Raw genomic sequence first — 12767 nt, 5'->3', positions numbered from 1 at the left:
CTACTACACTACACCGTACCAGACACACCACCACTACGACACTACACTATATCACACAAACCTCTACTACTACACTACACCGTACCAGACACACCACCACTACGACACTACACTATATCACACAAACCTCTACTACTACACTACACCGTACCAGACACACCACCACTATCACACTACACTATATCACACAAACCTCTACTACTACACTACACCGTGCCAGACACACCACCACTACGACACTACACTACACCGTACCACACACAACACCGCTACTACACTACACTATATCACACAAACCTCTACTACTACATTACACCCTACCAGACACACCACCACTACGACACTACACTATATCACACAAACCTCTACTACTACACTACACCTCTACCGCGTACCCAGTTTTTGATCTTGAACAGTCTGCTGTCCACACCCCATACCCAATCAGCTGTCTTGAACTGACCCTGTGTGCTGTCCACACACCAACTCTGTACCCAGTCAGAGCATTTGAATTGGCCCTGCACGCTGTCCACACGTGAACCCCGTACCCAATTGTCGCTTTTGAACTGGCAATGGCAGCTGTCTACACCCCAAACAAGTACCCACCGAGTGCGCTTGAACTGGCCCTGCCTGGGGTTCACACCCGAACCCCGCACCAATTGTCGCTCTTGAACCGGACCTGGCACCTGTCCACACAACAACCCTGTACCCAGTTTTCGCTATTGAACCAGCCTTGGCAGCTGTCACACACCCCAACCCCAGACCCAGTTAGTGGACTGGAACTGGCCCTGCCTGCTGTCCACACCCAATCACCATTCACAGTTTTCGCAGAAGAACTGGCTCTGCCTGCTGTCCATTCCACAACCCCGTATCCTGTTTTCGCTATTGAACCAGCCCTATAATCTGTAACACACCCCAACCGCATACCCAGTTAGAGGACTGTAACTGGCCCAGCCTGCTGTCCACACCACAACCCGGTACTCAGTTGGCACACTTGAACTGGCCCTGCCTGCTGTCCACGCCCCAACCCCGTACCCCGTTTTTGCTCTTGAACCGGCCCTGTCTGCTGTCCACACCCCAACCCCATACCCAATCAGCTGGCTTGAACTGGCCCAGTGTGCTGTCCACACACCAACACTGTACCCAGTCAGAGCATTTGAATTGACCCTGCACGCTGTCCACACACGAACCCCATACCCAATTGTCGCTTTTGAACTGGCAATGGCAGCTGTCCACTCCCCAACCCCGTCCGTACCCAGTTTTCGCTCTTGAACCAACCCTGGCAGCTATCATACACCCCAACCCCATACCCAGTTAAAGGACTGGAACTGGCCCTGCCTGCTGTCCACACCCAATCACCATTCACAGTTTTTGCAGAAGAACTGGCTCTGCCTGCTGTCCATTCCCCAACCCCGTATCCTGTTTTCGCTATTGAACCGGCCCTATAATCTGTAACACACCCCAACCCCATACCCAGTTAGAGGACTGTAACTGGTCCAGCCTGCTGTCCACACCACAACACGGTACCCAGTTGGCACGCTTTAACTGGCCCTGCCTGCTGTCCACGCCCCAACCCCGTACCCAGTTTTTGCTCTTGAACCAGCCCTGCCAGCTATCATATACGCCAACCCCATACCCAGTTAGAGGACTGGAACTGGCTCTGGCAGGTGTCCACAACCCAACCTCGTACCCAGTTAGCACATTGGAACAGTCCCTGCCTAATGTCAACACCACAAACCCGTACTCTATTGTCGCTCCTGAACATCCTAAGGCCATACCCAATTGTCACTCTTGAACTGGCCCTGGCAGCAGTCCGCACCCCAACCCTATACCCAGTGAGGGCACTTGACCTAGCCATGCCTGTTGTTCACACCCCAACCCCGTATTCAGTTTTTGCACTTGAACTGGCCCTGCCTGCTGTCCACTCTCCAACCCCGTACCCAGTGAGTAAGCATGAACTGGCCCTGACTGCTGTACAGGGATCACACCACTATTTCAGGCAATGAGCGACCTGTAGGCGACTAATTTAGTTCCATGAAAAAAAAAAAAGTACCTCTTTTCTTTATTTTATTATGTTGGTTTCTGAACACACTTGACAGTATGATTATGGAAATTTGGAAGGGCAACGTTGTCTCTTGATCTTGACATAACAAACTGACAGATGCATATCTGCTTAGCTACAGGCAAGACCATTCTTTAGGTTGGACTATACCAATTCAAATCCCATAGGCGACCATGTTAACGTTTGTGTTTAAAAACACTATATGCAATATATCAACCAAACTGTGACCCATAAATATCAGTACTACAACCCCTACCTCAAAGTATTAACTGCAGAAAATGGTACCTTTCATGGCTCATTTTCGGTATAACCAGATGTTTCTGCAACACCCCTAGTTTCGCACAAAATTTTAGTACTTTTTTTTACAGGTACCCCATACATGTTCCAAGCACAAGGCTACTTGACACGGTGGCACTACATCAAATAAAATTGCATACATTTTTAGCCCAGATGAAACTAATTTTTTTTACAACCAACACACTCACATTTATAACCAATCACAGGACTTGTGGTGTTAACTTCTCTATCAAAAGTTCGGTACACCTCGAACTTCGACCCAGCCGGAAATTAATTGGTATAGTGCAACCTTTACAGTGCCTGTGTTACATATTTTTAATGAGAGTTACCTCCCCTCCATTACTCACTGCCTCAAGGAGTCTAGATAATTGAAGTTGCAGATGGCGAAGTATCAATTTTATTTGCTTAAATCCTGTCACAGAGGCTGTTCTCTTGGTATAATATCCGCCCGGTCCCCTCCATTATTTTTAGTTAGGGTTGAGGGTTAGGGTTAGGGTTAGGGTTGGGGTTGGGGTTGGGGTTGGGGTTATGGCTGGGGTTATGGCTGGGGTTGGGGTTATGGCTGGGGTTAGGGCTAGGGTTGGGGTTAGGGTTGGAGTTAAGGTTAGGGTTAGGGTTAGGGAAGGGGGGACCGGGCGGATATTTTTCCGTTCTCTTCATATCAGGTACTACATAGCACCTACTGTTAATAATTTAGTCAGTGCTTGGCTTTATGTTTGTATTGTCACCAATGTATAATCAATAGTGGTGAGTAAAGTAAAGTTTGTTTTATTTAACGACGCCACTAGAGCACATTGATTTTTTATCTTATCATCGGCTATTGGACGTCAAACATATGATTTTTAGAGGAAACCCGCTGTCGCCACATAGGCTACTCTTTCACAACAGGCAGCAAGGGATCTTTTATTTGCGCTTCCCACAGGCAGGATAGCACAAACCATGGCCTTTGTTGAACCAGTTATGGATCACTGGTCGGTGCAAGTGGTTTACACCTACCCATTGAACCTTGCGGAGCACTCACTCAGGGTTTGGAGTCGGTATCTGGATTAAAAGTCCCATGCCTCGTCTGGGATCCGAACCCAGTACCTACCAGCCTGTAGACCGATGGCCTAACCATGACGCCACTGAGGCCGGTCAATAGTGGTGAGATACCTTCACACCCCAACCCTGTACACAGTTGTCACTTTTGAACTGGCCCTGCCAGCTGTCCACACCACAACCCCATTTCCAGTTTTTGCTCTTGAGCAGTCCCTGTCTGCTGTCCACACCCCAACCCCATACCCAATCAGCTGGCTCGAACTGGCCCTGCCTGCTGTCCACACCCCAAACCTGTACCCAGTGAGAGTATTTGAACCGGCCCTGCCTGCTATCCATACCCCATCACTGTATTCAGTTTATGCTCTTGAACTGACCCTGCATGCTGTCCACACTCTTGCTCTTGAACCGGGCCTGGCAGCTATCATACACCCCATCCCCATACCCAGTTAAAGGACTGGAACTGGCCCTGCCAGCTGTCCACACCACAACCCCGTACCCAGTTGTGGCTATTGAACCAGCCCTGGCAGCTGTCCACACACCCCAATATCATACCAAGTTAAAGCACTCAAACACCACCCCATTAAAAGAGCACGTATATTATAGCGATGGATCAGTTTTAACAGTAATATTGCATACATTTGCTAATTAAAATTACAACTTTTAAATAAAATAAAATCTCCACCCAGCCCTTACCATGACCCCCTTATTTCGACTAAGCTCAGCACAGATTATTTTCAATAAATTTCCCCTTAAGTATTACCATATAGTTTTACTATTAATGAATAATCGCTTTTGTTGGTCATGCTATAGATGCATAATTTAAATAGTCTGCTTCAGTGATTTAATCTTTGAAAAGTGAACAGTGATGTGCAACGTTGCCCGTTTTACCCAAGAAGTGTGTAATCACTGATAGTTTTCAACAGAAATGAATATATATATACATACATACATACTCTTGTGCTGTTTCTAAACCTACCAAACTTATTATATGCCACCGTCTCTTTAATTCAAGCCACTTCGTTTTGCATTTGGCTGGTTGTGGGGGTTTTTATTATTTCAGAATTTGTTTTCAGCCATTTTTGTTTATTTCATTTGTAACATTAGTGCTGTCTTTCGATAGTAGTAGCAGCCCCGTAGGAACAGGACACATGGGGTGTAGGAGCCGGAGGGTGGGGGCTGAGCTTCTAAACTGGAGTCCAGAACATTAACTTTTTTCTCCGAATATATTAACCCAAAATAAAATATGATGTGCTATCTCTCAACAATAGTGTGTAACCCCCCCCCCCCCCCCACACACACACACAGAATTCACATATCGTTACTACATGCCTGAGTAAAGTAATATTTTCAGCAAACATACAAACTATTGTGCATAAGGCCTATAAAAAAGGGCAGACTCTAAAACAAAGCCTAACTGACCATTCATTAAAGTTACAAGTATATCCTCTCTTCTTTTTTTTTTTATTCAATGAACTGTATTTGTGTTTTGTTTTTCGTTTGTTCGTTGGTTGGTAGTTGTTTTGGTGTGGTTTTTGTGTTTTTTTATGTGTTTTGTTTTTGTTTTTTTGGGAGGGGGGGGGGGGGGGGGTGAATACCACCACTAGGGCTCAATGGTTAATTAAAGGAACTGTGCTGAGTTTGCAGTCATTGCAATATGTTTCCGACTAACACAGTCATTTTGGCGACTAAAATTACATATTAAAGGGACATTCCTGAGTTTACTGCATGTTTCCGACTAATAAAAATACTTCTACAATTAAAGTTACATATTAAATACATTTTCTTGTTTAGAATATCAGTGTCTGTATATTCAATGTGTTTCTGGTTATCTCAATATTTGTAAGAAGCCCAAACTGGATTTTGTCTTCAAATAATTTCATACGTACGAAAAAATAATGTTTAGGAAATAAAATGAAATTTAACCTAGTATAAACATTAGAACGATCAGAAACACGTTTAATATACAGCCACTAATATTTTATGCAGAAAAATATATTTGATATGTAATTACAATCGTTAAAAATGTCTCTGTTAGTCGATAACATCTTTAAAATTGCAGCAAACTCAGGAATGTCCCTTTAAATACATTTTCTTGTTTAGAAAATACCAGAGTAATATCAGAGTAATCGGCTGCAAGCACACAGGCTTTCAAGTGTCCCTATTTCCCCCTACTTTTTCATTTGGCTCCTACTTTTCCCTACTTCTTTATCAAACTGCCCTACTATCCCTACTTTTTTTTAATTTGAGACATGCAAAAAAATAATAATAGATAAATAGATAATTATTGAAAATTGTTCAAGTATATTGTGATTTTGTAAAATTATGATGGATCTAGGCTGGACTGCTCTTGAATAGACTTGAGATTGAAATGTCATGGTGTTGTCTGTCTGCTTTGCTGCCTGCTGCTATCATTTTAGGTGGATGGCACCAGGGTGTGCACTTGGCACCAGAAACTTTAGGCTCAGCAACCTCAAATATTCTCTTTAAACATTCTAATTACAACAGAAGCTCATTTGGACATCCAGTTATTATTTACATCCTATAAATAAAGTTGTATTGCAGGATTCGCTGTGTAATTACACACTTTATAACTCTACCCCTATTTCCTCAACAGTTACATTTTTACAGAATTGCTAAAGGGTGACCATATTAAAAGCATTGTAAAATATTTGTCAGGGCATTTAGGAAAACAAAATTTGGGAGATAATGGATTGGAGAATTCAGATATATTACCAATATCGAAATCCTTTGAGGATTAGGGTCTCATATAACACTGTTTCTGTAATGTTACAATTCAGTTTTATTTTTCAGTAGACATTTAAACATAAAGTTTAGGCTCAGCACCTCAAATATTCTCTTTAAATGTTCTAATTAAAAGAGAAGCTCATTTGGACATCCAGTTATTATTTACATCCTATAAATAAAGTTTTATTGCAGGATTTGCTGTGTAATTACAAATTTTATAGCCCTACCCCTATTTCCTCAACAGTGATATTTTAATGGAATTGTTAAAAGTGACTAAATAAAACACATTATAAAATATTCATTAGGATGGGCAAGGCAAAATAAGAGAAGAGCACGTTAGTGGAATATGAAATTCAGAAATAAAAGCAATCGTGTCATCCCTAGAGACCCTAAGTCTCAAGTAACACGTTTATTTTTACATTACGTAGTGCAATTTCCACCATTTCTGAACAGTAATTTCACTTGAAATTTAGTTTGACATCCACAAATGTTCTGTTTCAGGGATTTTATTGCATACAAATCTATATTAGGCTGCTAAATAGTACTTAGGTCCTGCATGTAAAGTGAATTTGACGTTATATGTTGGTGAGATGCCATTAAAATGATCTCTCAGACTAAAACCGATTAAAAGTCTACGTTATTGATTGAAACCCCATATTGATAATGTATTTATTGTTATCTTTGTAATATAACCCTGACTACAAAGGTATTATTGTTTAAAATTGTATCTTTGTACAGAGTCCATGGAAGATACTAACATATCATAACATGGCCACACACAAATAGGACTACTGTTGAATCCACAACTTAAAAGATCAAAACAACACATTTTTGTTATAATCAAGTTTACCTATTTATTAATTGCATTAATACAGTTGTACACATTTCCTAAAATTTAACTGAATAAAAATGCATTACTACCTCCATAATTATGTTGAACTAATCCAGACATTGAAAATAACATGACAGGGTGTGTAATACTCCTTGCTGAAGACAAATGATACAGCTTTATGTCTCCTGAAACTAGAGGCTACCACAAGTTAGCACTTCAATATTGTTCAACCACCATTTAGCTTAATACAGACGAATCTATCTTGGGACAACATTGATTGACTGGAGGTGGCTCTCACTGGTGGAACAAATGTTTGAAATTTTATGTTTCAGTCACAGGTAATGGATCGTACCAATGATAAAACAAAACCCCAAACATTTAGCTAAAGTTGCTTGAAAACAAATAACCTCATTTGGAGGCTAGCAAGGCAGACAAACATAGATAAATGGAAAATCCAAAGTTCGGAATGAGTACCAGAGATTTCAATATGAACCATCTCAAAGATACCTGCCTACTATCAATACATTTTGTTCCAAGCCGATGATTGTATTTCAAATTGTGAACCAAAACCAGATTATTTCACAATAAAACTACCTTTACAAACCATTGCTGTACTGATGAATCAAACAGTTTGCAAAGACATAACGATGGCTATGTCATTATTATCTTAAGAATGGAATCATTCTTAATGCTATAGGCATCATATGATGGTGATTTCAAGGCTTGTACATAGGTATAGGGGTATATGATTGCTGTAGACGTAGTTAGTTGAGTCCTTGAAGTAAAGATGTACAACCATGTACAGGAATATCATGGAGCTCTAAAAGTATTATGAGACTAGCTTGGTCAGTTTACTATTTGGGCAAAACGCCAACCAAAGAAAAAACCCCAGCATGGTTAAAGACTTGTAGCAAATAAAATATGACAGCCTAGCAGTTTGCTCTAGAAAGATTTATTCAAATGTCTGTCCCACAGAAATGAAGAGTTTTCAGCATTTTTGATGCCCAACAGTTATATAGCTGCATTGCTTAGCCTTCTACGAGCATCTCATGTGGGAATTGCACTTTAGGGCTATTAAGTTAGTGAATCCATGGTGCTCTGCTTTGACAAGCTGTATTATGGCACATACACACAGACTTGTTAATCACAAAACCTATCTTCCACTTAAGCACCCTGATATGTTTGAAGCCTTTCAGATTGGCAGAATTTTTTTATCAGATGTATGACAACAATATTTGTGGATGCATTGCTAAAAACCACTAAGTTTAAGTGAACAAAGATGCCCGGACTCTTAGAGGTCAGAACAGGTTTAAGGCTAAATTCTGCTGCTAAAAAAATACAGCAGAGCATCAGTGTGTTACCATAAAGAGTTTCCAAAGCCAAACGTTTAAAGGGATTATGACTATATTCCATAGTACTGGTAGTAGGCCTCATTCAATGTTGATTAAATGCATTTTCTGAGAACATATGTACTGCTCAGGCAGTTTCAGTGAATACTGCCTTTGACATGATGAAGAACAATGTTATGTAGCCTTCAAGGGTGAACTACTATATATAACAATAAATCTTATGACAAAATCTGAACACGAAAAGCTGAAACGTTAGCCATTTGTAACAAAAAATTAATTGAAGACCAATCACTGTTTGCATGCATCATCGAGCTGGCACAAGGCATAATTTCCAGATATCCTTTAACTTTCATAATGGGTCTCGTTGCAGATGAATTTGACATGAGCAAATAGTCTAACAGAATTCTTTTTAACTATTGTTGATGGGACTGACTTTGTCCAGAAAGTAAACAGTGAATATGTTACGTTTTTAGAGGTGGTAAATCGATGTTGCATAAAGCATTATGAGGTGGAAGCCACACAAAACATGTTAATATTGTGGTTGGTATATATCATGGGACTTACTAAGAGCAACATTTTTTGCAAAACAAAGAACCTTTCGGAATCAGGTTACCAATATCACAAATTTAAATACATTCCTAGTCAAAGAACAAAGGAAGGCAGTATACACAAATACACTCCAAGGGAGTGTTTTGATAACAAATATTAAAACAATATCCAAAGTTGTATGCCATCCGGTGTTTTCAAGTTGACTGATGCTTGCTATTGCATGCAGCTCATGCTGTAATTGAGGGATACAATTAAGTTGTCTTTAGCTCAGAAGACAGAAACTATATTTTGTGCTTAGCATTCCAAGAGATCCCTGGAGTTCCATTGCTCTCACAAATGTGGTCCTGAAATTTGTGCAAGTATGGTTGAATCTGTATTGGCTATCAAAATGTTTGTAGAGTTGTATACACTGGGTGTTACACTGTCGGTGTACCTAGAAATCAGAACTGTGTGTCTAATTTGAAGCCTTTCCGAAACATTACAAAATGTACCAATAAATGTTCACTTCGCCTATTTGTATCACATTTCTTGAAAGGGAGAAATTCACTTCTACTTTTCCAATTCTAGATTAGAGCCTGCCAGGATATGTTTCTGTTCTGTGCAAAGAAGGGCAGAATCGAAAGTGTAACTATGCAGGGATTGTTTGATAAAACATACACAACATGCAATCAACCTCGAAATACATCAAGCGTAACTATGTCGGGATTGTTTGATAAAACATAGTATTTAAACAACATTCAATCAACCAGATTGTAATGTAGATTATGACCCAGTGACACCAAGTGCCATTGATACAGGCTGAAAACTAGGAACAGAAGAAGACTACTATAGTATAACAGCATCTATATAGACTGGTATAATGTTCATAATTAAAGATTTTGACAACCAGGTTGAAGACAGTGTAGCACAGAAATTTGGTATCTGCAAAATATGCATCTATCTTTATCATGGTACTTTTAATCTATCAAGGCAATGTATGCATTTCCAACTGATTTATTGTTTCGACTTAAGTCTTGTACAGCAATATGATTTTAAACAATAATATTTATTATCAACTGCATGTAACAATAAATATATGATCAAAGTACATTTTAAGTTGACAGGAACCTTTAATGGGTTTATATTAGGAACCTTTAATGGGGTTTTTTAAAAAGCCATGCTCATGTTAATAAATTTATCAGCAAATAGCTGAACAAATGATTTATACAGGAAGATCTAAATAATTTGTGGGAGTCCAACAAACATTCAGGTGCATTAAAGTCCTAAAAAAGTGTAAACCTAAACTTCAACTGGAATTAGTTGTAAAATGGCGAAAATTGCATTACCTAATAATCAAACAAAAAGTGTTATGTGAGGCCCTAACCTTCAAATGATGTAACTATTGCTTCTATTTCTCAGATTTATATCCTATCAACTTTGTCTACATTTAGGTTTGCCATGTATATCTTAATAAATATTGTCTGATGTTTTTATTTAGTTATCCTGTTAGCAATTCCTTTGAAATACTGCTTTTGAAGAAAGGGAGTAGGGTTATCAAAAGGATTGTTACACAAAAACACTTGCAAAAAAACTTTATATATAGGATGTAAATATTAACTAGATGTCAAAACAAGCTTCTGCTGCAATAAGATCCCCCCCCCCCCCCCCCCAAAAAAAAATATATATTTGAGGTGCTGAGCCTAAACTTTATGTTAAATTTCTACTAAAAAATAAAACTGTGAATTATATTTATCAGAAAAAGTGTTATATGAGACCCTAATCCTCAAAGGATTTCAATATTGGTAACATATCTGAATTCACCAATCCATTACCTCTCAATCCTCCAAGTGTTGCATTCCTAAAAGCCCTGACAAATATTTTACAATGCTAAAACAATAATAAAACCTGTTGTCACGTTTTTACAATTTTTTATTTTTTTTTAAATGAGATTATTGTCATACAAATAATTACATCACGTGTTCAAACAATGTAAACATCTGGACACAATGGGTACGCTACTTGGGCAATTCAGAATAGGTTTAATTGGAATGCCAAAAGAGCGACGCCTTCAGCTCGGACTGGATTCCAACACTGGAGGTGGCGGAATCAAAGATGGCAGATATTTGTTTATTATCCATATAGTAGTTATAATAATAATCATTCTCCGATTCAGGTTGCGTGCGCATCCCAACAAACCGCTTGGTGGCAGGCCACAGTTACTATGGGACCGGGTGAAAACAAACCGTTCATGGCAGCATTAGAGGAATATCGTTAATTACGGGACTTCTGTCCGCGCAAATCGAAAATGCCGAAAACCTGAGCAGCCTTTGACAGTACAAATAATATTATGATGACAGACAGCAAGTTAAACGTTTTCATATTTCCCGTAAACGAGGTTAAAGAACGTCTGTGGGCAAATGCTTGCAGAACGACAGGCGGAAAAGCATGGGCGCCACGATCCAAATTTACCTACCTCTGTAGTCAACAGAAAGAAAGAAATGCTTTATTTAACGACGCACCCAACACATTTTATTTACGGTTATATGGCTTCAGACATATGGTTAAGGACCACACAGATTGAGAGAGGAAACCCGCTGTCGCCACTTCATGGGCTACTCTTTTCGATTAGCAGCAAGGAATCTTTTATATGCACCATCCCAGACAGGGTAGTACATACCACGGCCTTTGATATACCAGTCGTGGTGCATTGGCTGGAACGAGAAATAGCCCAATGGGCCCACCGACGGGGATAGATCCCAGATCGACCGCTTGGTACATATCAAAGTGATATGTCCAATTAGAACATCAAGTGGGATGTAACACCTCAACATCACATGATTGGCTCATGCTATGACCTTGCTGGAACTATTTTTGCTTCACCTTTCATTCATCAGCTGTTTTCATTGACAGTTTTATATAACTGGGTCACAATACATTATGTACAAAATGACATCATATTTATTCCAGAGCACAGTACTCGATATATTTTTTTTAATAAACAGACCGGCCTCAGTGGCATTGTGGTTAGGCCATCGGTCTACAGGCTGGTAGGTACTGGGTTTGGATCCCAGTCGAGGCATGGGATTTTTAATCCAGATACCAACTCCAAACCCTGAGTGAATGCTCCGCAAGGCTCAATGGGTAGGTGTAAACCACTTGTACCGACCAGTGATCCATAACTGGTTCAACAAAGGCCATGGTTTGTGCTATCCTGCCTGTGGGAAGCACAAATAAAAGATCCCTTGCTGCTAATCGGAAAGAGTAGCCCATGTAGTGGCGATAGCGGGTTTCCTCTCAAAATCTGTGTGGTCCTTAACCATATGTCTGACGCCATATAACCATAAATAAAATGTGTCGAGTGCGTCGTTAAATAAAACATTTCTTTCAATAATAAACATGTAAGTTGTATCATGCAACCATTATAAATTGTTCTAGAGGTATTAGTTTATAATATATATAAATCAAATTAAATACAAAACTATCGTCCGCTAGATTTCGTTTGACAAGAAAACGGAAACAATGGCCACTTCTGTACTACAAACTTCGATAAAAATAAATTATTTGGTGAAGATAGATGGGATCTTACTTGACGTGTCATCAACATAATCAGACCACTAAATACGTACCACATATATGTGGTAAACACGGAAATTGATAAATTGTAAGTACCAAGGTTTAGGCTCAGAGTAATACCCGGTACCAGAAACTGTGACAAGTGTTCCCACTCCGCATACACATTCAGCTATCAACTTGCCAGACAAGGTTATTGATGATTTACTTGCAGATGACATGCTATTTGATAACATTCCGGAAAACGATAACGACAATGCAAGTAAAAATTGGATTGACAATATTGAACAGTTCATTTCTGTTAATGAAAACAAAAATACATCCCTAAAAACAAAATATGACAAGAAAA

Source organism: Gigantopelta aegis, chromosome 8 (assembly GCF_016097555.1).
Source record: "Gigantopelta aegis isolate Gae_Host chromosome 8, Gae_host_genome, whole genome shotgun sequence".
NCBI lineage: Eukaryota > Metazoa > Mollusca > Gastropoda > Neomphalida > Peltospiridae > Gigantopelta > Gigantopelta aegis.
Note: the sequence above shows the minus strand (reverse complement) of the source record.